Consider the following 8,743-nt stretch of genomic DNA (forward strand, 5'->3'; position numbering starts at 1 on the left):
TAAACTACACTATAAGCAATTAGAAGTTAGATTTTCTACTGCCTTGCTTATCTATATTAGCTAATAAAGCATAGCGTTTGTTATGCATATTATAAAGCAACTGTCTACACAGGGGTTCCAAAATGTTACTGGTTTCCTCAAAAACAGCTCTGTTTGCATTAATGTCTACATAACAGAACGGATTGATGATTAGTTGGATAAGATCAATTGGAAACGAAGTTGCAACTTTGGCTAGGATCAGGCTTCCATTATCTAAGATCTTTGACAAAAGTGGTATTCTTGTCTCTTCTAACTTTTCACACAATAGAATAAAATGTTCCACCGTTTCATCCGCTTTACCACAGAGTTTACAAGTTGGACTTATAAAATTATTCTATGAAAATGATGCCTTGTGGGTTTGTAGGATATAGTTCCCAGTTGAAATTTTAAGACGTACAGGAATTTTTCTGATGTCCTTTAGATTTGCATTAACTGATATAGCTACTGTAAAGGATGTACGGATCCAATATTATATTTATGGTCCATAAATTTAAGAGTCGAGTAACCTTTTGACTCATCAGTAATTTTAGATGTCCAATAGTCATGAATTTTGGATTTAACTAGCTTTTTCCATTGGAATTTTGATAACGGATTGGTTAAAAAGCATATAAGTCATTAATTTCATATTTTAAACATAATTCCTTGACTTCAATAAACCAGCTGCAACTATTATGGGATTTTATCTGTAACTGTCTTTCGGCTAGCCGCCATTCAATTGAATCACAATTCGCTCTAGATATGTTTCCAAAAAGATTGATAGCTTTGACGTGGATTTCAGCTTCTATAGGGAGTAAACCAGATAAAGCATAAACTGCAGAATCTGCTACGTTGGAATTTAAAGACAGAATTTGTTTGATCCAAATGAGGTCGATTTAATATTAAAAGAATATGATATAAAGTTTATTAATACGGAAACAAAAAGTAAAAATAGAACCAGGAATATAGTGTCTCATTCTGCAGTAGTTCTCCTCATGACCAGTGCACAGCAGTGAGGGACTTTTACATCACAACAATGCAAAGGTCATCAAGGGGAGATCCTTCAGAACTAGCTACAGATACATGAGATAACTCCAATAGTGATTCTCCTCATGATTAATGCACAGCAGCAAGGGTTGACATTGCTACTGGGCAATATTCATCAAGGGACGGTGCTCTAGAACTCACTATAGAGAAAATATAAAGTTCAAATTACAAGTAGTAGAGGGAAATAAATCCCATTAACACTTTTCATATTTCTTAATGAACATGCATAATTCTGATAATAAATTCTCATCTTCATTATTCATTAACCATATCAGTTTTTGGTTAAGGTCAAGATTTTTAAAATTCTTGCAGCAATTATTTATCATTGTTATCATGTCTTTCCTTTGGTCTGATAAACTATCACAGTTGAAAAGAAAATGTGTTTCATCTTCGACCTCATTACTACAACATCTCTTACAAATTCTATTGTGTCGGGGAGTATTACTATATCTACCTCTCTCTATAAGTAAATGGTGAGCAGATATGCGAAATCTTGTTAGACTCCGTCTATCTTCAAATTTTTTAACAATATTAAGATATTTTTCACAACCAAAATTTGATTTAAAGGTAACATATGTGCATAGTTTTCCTTCTGAGTGAGTTTTGAGATTTTTTTCCCAATCTTTCAACATGGCATTTCTTAGTTTTCCGTTGTCATGCAGAGTTATGAAGCTTACCAATTAAGGGCGAAGATGTCCGTATTTGAACGATCATTGTAAACCTTCCATAAGCTGAATTACACATACATGACATATCTATAGGGTCCTTACATGAACGACTTATATAGACATGTTTGGGTCCATTCCCCCTGAGTCTGTTGAAACTGTGACTCATTTCATACTACACTGCTGACAACTCCGAAATATTAGGAACAAGATACTTCTAGAAACAGTTGATGTACTTTAAAATAACCAGTCCATGAATTTAATGAAATATTGGACAATAAAAATCTGCAAATAATTCTGGACATTACACCGGTAGCAACATCAAGGAAACTCTCTCCAGCCAGTGTAGCAAATTTAAGTAGAACGCCTAACTAGATGCATGAGATACCAGTTACATAAAGCCCCTAATAAGATAGATCAAGATAGTATGCGGATGATAATTATAATAATAATGACTTTAAAAATGAAAGACACTAACTGATTCCATAAAAGAAGAAACAAAATCTTTGTCATAAAATTCATGAAATTCTTATATATAAACTAGTCAATTTTACAGAGCAAAAATAATGAACCTATTTTACCATATATTCATACTAGTCATGAGGGGGGATAGGAGGGGTCCTGATCTCGAAATCCCAGGCTTGAAAAAATGAAATCCCGGGCTTAAAAACAAAAAATCCTGAGGTCCCGAAATTTGCAAAAAAGAATTCCCGGATCCCAAAAGGGTCAATCCCGAAATCCAGAGCTTAAAAACACCCGATCCCGGAGTCCCGATAAAGGTCCTATCCCCCCTCAGTCATGCTAATGGTGACATTTTATTAAAGTGTGCGATCTTATATTGAAAATATTTTAAATTATACAGCTAACAGAATTTTAAGTAATACTTGAATTACATAACAGAATAATAAACACAAAGGACCTTAGAAGAAATGAATATAACTTTTAGATAATACTTTATAATACAGCTTAAAGCCTTTTAATTCATGGGGAAGAGGCACTCATTCTTTTATCTTTTTACTGTGAAACAAAAGCAAATATGGACCATAATTTGGTATTCAGCCTTTGGTTTCTTTTTGTATCCTTTTTTATAAGTGCTAAAATTTTAACTTTTATTTTGTGGGTTGTGTTGGTGTTAGAGTAGTATAAATAGAACAATTGAGTTTTTTCGAGAAAAAATTAATACATTTTGATTCACCGTTTACGTGACAGGAAACCAAACAGGAAACCAATCTTTATTTTCTTTATTTTGCACAATATAATTCAAAAGGCATAAATAAACACCATTACTAGTGTTACTTGCTTCATGTTAATATTTAAAATCTATTTTCAATGTTATATTAAAGTTTTTTTTAAACGTGACAGGAAACCATAAGAAACCGAAAGCATTTTTTTAGTTTTATTTTATTGCAAAATCTGCTTAAAATAATCTGAACAGTATACTTTTTCTTAAAATCCATCTTAAATGTAACAGTATTATAAAACTCCTAAATATGTGCTTGTTTTGAAAACAATTAGTACAATTTATTCAGAATTTTCCATATTTTCTTCATTGATACAGGATACCATAATCGTTGTATCTTGGCCAAAAAAATATATTTATATTTGGTTTTGAAATTCCAGTTATATAAAATTTATTCCAAATCATTGGCAATGTAAAATTCTTTAAATCCAGTAAAGAAAAAAACTTTTAACTTGGAATTAAAATCTTTAAAATAGGCACCATGTGATATTTGTGACCTGTACACCATCTACATGGTTTCCACATTTTAACCTACTTTAGTGGGCTAAAATCAATAGAGTACTTCCTTTCAAGTCATGCCTGGTAAAAGTTTACTTTTCCTTTGACAAGTTTATTGCGTTTCTGAAAAGTGTTTGCAGAACATGAATAAAAAAAAATAATTAAAAATTGTGACAAAGTTACCAACTTTGTACATTCCTAGTGTAACGGTATATTAACATGCATTTTTCATTTAATTATCTTTATTCACCTAAAATATCCAGTAATATTTACTGCTGAAGCAAAATCAATCCAACGAACATCGGCACCATGATAAGAGACGTAATTTCGATTGAATTTTCCAAGGACCCTTTACATCGTTATTGGGAAACGTAGTGTGTTTAAACGTCGGTCAAATTTGAAATCGATTTTGTCAACTCATTGGGCATTTATTTTCACACAAGATCGTATGTAACATTATGCACATAGGAATAATAATAGAACCCCCGCGCAATCTCTTTGAAAATTGTATTTTCCTTTTTTAAACAAGTCGAAACAAGTCTACAGATTATGTTTGCTAACATCCCGTTGGAAACAAAAACAATGTTTAGAACTAGTATATCGTATGTCCGGCTGTAAGGGCGTGATCACATGTTAGTCACATGTTTCACGTATGACCGGAAATGATTAGAACTTAAGGACAAAAACAATTTTAATAAATAACTGGACTTCTGTTTCGTGTGAAATGTAACGCATAACGATAACGTCATTTTCTTACTTAATTATTACGAAGATCAAAACAAGAATGTAAATCATCTCTGATTTACCTGTTTGAACATCTCGCGAGAGTTCATATTTGCATATTGTTTTTAAGAATTCTATTACAACAAAGCAGATTACATCATCTAAAATTTGCGTTACGAAATCGGACACAAAAATCACGCCACTGTTCTTACATCTGCTACATAAATACTTATAGTTCTCGGTAACCCGAATAATTCAGTCCCTCCCCGTAATCGATCTCTCCTACTTGCGAGGGCCTGAAGTCCTAACACGATAAAAACTCTTCACGAATCCTGGATTTTGATTGGTGCCCTGTAGAAGAGGTGACCAATCAGCAATTAGCTCAATTTTATCGAGATAGGTAAATCCCGAGCTAATTCCGAATGGTTGATTGAAGATTTTTCATTGTCTATGCATTCAGGCGTTAATGTAGTAAGCGGAATATAACGACTGAATTATTCGGGTTAAGTTCTCGGCATTTTCTTCTCACTATTCTTATTGGTCGATGTTCTTTGTTATTTGAAAGCAAAAGTTACGAATTTGCCGGTGACGATTATCTATAAATCAGTCAGCGTTATGCTCTTCGGAAGCAAAAAGTAACGCGAGAAACGACACAAAAATACGGTTGTAGAATCTTTGAAATTCGTATATTTCAATTTTTTTTCTAGGGAAGAGTAGCATACACTTGTATGTTAACAAAAATAATGGCATCTTTAGATGTAGTTACAACTTTTCTTACAGTAATTCAAATTTTATCACTTTTCTATAGTTATAGGAAACAGAGCCCAATAGCAAATTATGGTCCATATATGGAATAATGTTTTTGATATTTTAAAGAAATGAGTCATACTAACTTTTAAAGCATACATACAGTCAGGGGTACTACTTGTACATGTAATGTTTATTTACTTGAGGTAGTAAAAAAAATATATGTATTACACATATATTTTATAAGTTAATTGTAATGTTTAAATAATCTCCCCTTAATTTTCTCAAAATTCACTTGTACATATAAGTAAATTTTTCTTACAATCCCACAAAAATTCTCAAGTTTTGAGATGTAAAATCATGCCTTTAATGATTATTCCTGGGTTAGCTTTCAAAATAATTTTAATTTAATTATTATAATAAAAAGACATTGCCTCCAACAGGTTCGGAACAACCCCTCAATTGCATGACTATCCCTTTTATGAGTAAAACACTCAAAGTGATTAATTTTGTTTTTGTTGTAAAAGCCACTTTTTAGTACAAAATTTATGTCAATTTTGCATATATTTATATTATTTGAAGAAATGTTTCCCATTGGCATTGTAAGAACTATTTACATCTATCTGGTATTGTAAGTTCAAAACATGTCCACGAGTTTTATAATAGGTTTGGATTTATATCTTTTGTTTTTATTATTAAAAATAATGGGACCCTATAGGCCTCTTTTTGAAAAAAACTGTTTCAAATATAATGAATTTTTCCCCTCTTAAGATAAAAATCTTAATTTTCTTTTTTTCTTTTCTTCAACAGTAAAATGACCCTTTGCCCTCATTTGGAGGGTTCTTCCCAACATGCAGTACAATAGTCCAAATAATTTTGACACTTTGAAAGACTATTTTATATTTTTTGCTTTGATGCAAAAATTATAGTACTAGGCTAGTCCAAATAATCATGACGTCTTGAAAGACTATTTTATTTTTTTCTGTGATGCCTTCCTTCTCTAAACATTCTTTTTTAAATTTGTTTGGAGCTTGTGTACCTTATTTGGTCTTCTGTCATGATCAGTCCTCTTTGATTTGAAGTCTTAAAATATTGTATTTCTTTGTTACCCCGGTAATTGTTTATAATATGAACAAAACACTGCAAGTATACAACAGCTGTACAAGGTCTTATTTGATTGTGTCAGACCTCAGACTATTATTATAGACAATTTTTTTCAAAGGTAATTCAGTATTTAATGTATAATGCATTTCAAATTGTTTTATTTTGTAGAGCAAAGCAGTATTGCATTGATCGATTGCTGTCAATATTCTTCTATGGATTTTTGCAGGATTAAGTAACTCATGATTTTATGTACTGTGCATATGTGTGAATTGTAGTCGTATGCCTTTATATAATATACTGAGTTGCACATCAATCAACAGAATTTCACCAGATTTTTTAGGTTGTGAATGGTTTTAACTAAAAGAACAGGAAAATCTGATTATTTTATTTACATGCCCTTCTATTTAACATAAATCTACATACATATATAGCCGCATCATATGAGATAGTACTTGTTGACCTACTTTCTACTGTATTGTTATTCATTGCAATTTTATTTTAACTTTACTAAGTCTTAAAAATACTCCAACAACAAGGATTAGAGGCTTGATAGACCTACTAATTCAGTTTACTAGGTTATTTCTTTTTTCTAGTATTTATAGTCATAAAGAAGGACACAACACAACAACAAAAACTAAAGAAAGCAACACAAACCCTACCAAAAACCAGGGTTCATCTCAGGGGCTCCTTAATTGTGTATTTTCTGAGGAGTCAGTTGTTTTTTTGGTCAAGTGTTTTCACATATATTTTCAGTATCATAGTTCCTGATAACCTTTTATGAAATATTACAATTTCTGGGTTGGCAATTAGATAGATGGGTATTTACAAATAAAGCCATAAAAGGCATGCTTTCAAATTAATAGTATTATTTAACCCTTGTACAGTCTTATGCCTTAAGCTTTAGTTCAGTGGTTGTTGTTGGTTCATCAATGTCATTTTTAATTTTCGATATTTTTGTTTTGTAATAAATTAGGCCGTCAGTTTCTCATTTGAATTGTTCATATAATTTATGTCTGGGCCTTTAACAGCAGACTATATGATATGGGTTTTACTCATTGTTGAAGACTGTACAATTGCCTATAATTGCTAACATCCACTTTATTTGAACTTTGATTAAGTTGTCTCATTGGCAATCATACTCAAATGTACCTTTGTTGTTGGGATATACAAGTACCCGGCCACGTCCACTCTATGTAGTATTTCTATTTGTATCCATCTGATGATTTCAGCCTTTTTCAACAGATTTTTTATAGTTCGTTCTTATGTTGTACTGTTACACCGCTGTCCTAGGTTAAGGGGAGGGTTGGGGAAACCGCTAACATCATCGTTACATGTTTAACCCAACCACATTCTGTATGTATGTATGTATGTGCCTGTCCCAAGGCAACAGCCTCTAATTCAGTGGTTGTCGTTTGTTTTTCCTTCATCTTTATGCAACTGTATATTGGTATTACGTTGTATGGGTTTTGCTCATTGTTGAAGGCTGTACAGTAACCTATATTCATTTAATTTCTGCATCATTTGGTCACTTGTGGAGAGTTGTCTCATTGGAAATAATACCACATTTTTTTATCTTTTATATGTTTTGAAGTTTTGTATGACATCTATTTTCACTGAACTAGGCACATTTTGCTTAGAGTCCAGCTAAAGCCTGCCTGAGTGAGCTGGATTTTTTTCGCTGTGATGAAGACGCATTGGTGTCCTTTTGCTGTTTTCCTCTCCTTAGTGGTCTCTTTGACACACTCCCCATCTCTATTCTCACTTTAATATATTCAACACTAAAGTAGATTCTTTTATTCCTACTTGTTGTTTGAATGTCCAAAGTAGACATTTGGAAAACTCCTAGATGGTCTTTGAGTCCATGACAGAAACATGATAAACTGTAATGCCACTTATTTTCTCCATCATAACAATTGAACATTCAGTAATTTAGAAATATCACTTAGATAAACAATGTTTTTTTGCCATGTTAAGAGACTTTTAAAGCTTACTATAGGCTATGGATTTTGCTCATTGTTGAAGGTTGAAAGGTGACCTACAAATTGAATGCACAATATTTGAACTCTGGTGGATATAAATCTCAGTGGCAATCATACCATATCTCATTATTCCAATAATTATAAGCATTCAATGTAGTGATTATTTTGCAGGATCATATTAGGTACACTTGATAGAGCTCTTTCTTCATGCTCTTTGGTTTTAATATTAAAATGCAATTTTTAGGATAAGTGTTTCTAGTTTCAAATTGTATTTTTTAAGGGGGTTTTATGTCAGAAATAAACAATGAAAACGAAATACATCAAATAGATACAACAAATTTACTTTCATGGTATTGTCAGAGGCAGATTTAGAGGGGGGCCAGGACCAGGCCTCCCCTTTTCTGGAAAAAAATTTGGTTGATTATATAGGGAATCACTGAAGCATGACTGGAGTGGGCCAGACCCCCTCTTAGGCAGTCAGTGGGCCCCAACTTATGAACATTTCTGAATCTGCCGCTGATTGTGTGATAAAGTGCTTATTAATGTACTGGAAACAAATTAGAAATATCTATTTTAAATCGCACAAACACCATACTAATTGTCTATTTAAAACTTAAAAAAATTCGTAAGGGTTCCATGGAACCCAGTGTCTCGCCTACTTTTGCTGTTAATCGCAGACTCAACAAAAATGAGGAAAAACATCAATAAAAATTTCCCTCTCGATA

This window comes from Mytilus galloprovincialis, chromosome 1 (assembly GCF_965363235.1).
Source record: "Mytilus galloprovincialis chromosome 1, xbMytGall1.hap1.1, whole genome shotgun sequence".
Classification (NCBI taxonomy): domain Eukaryota; kingdom Metazoa; phylum Mollusca; class Bivalvia; order Mytilida; family Mytilidae; genus Mytilus; species Mytilus galloprovincialis.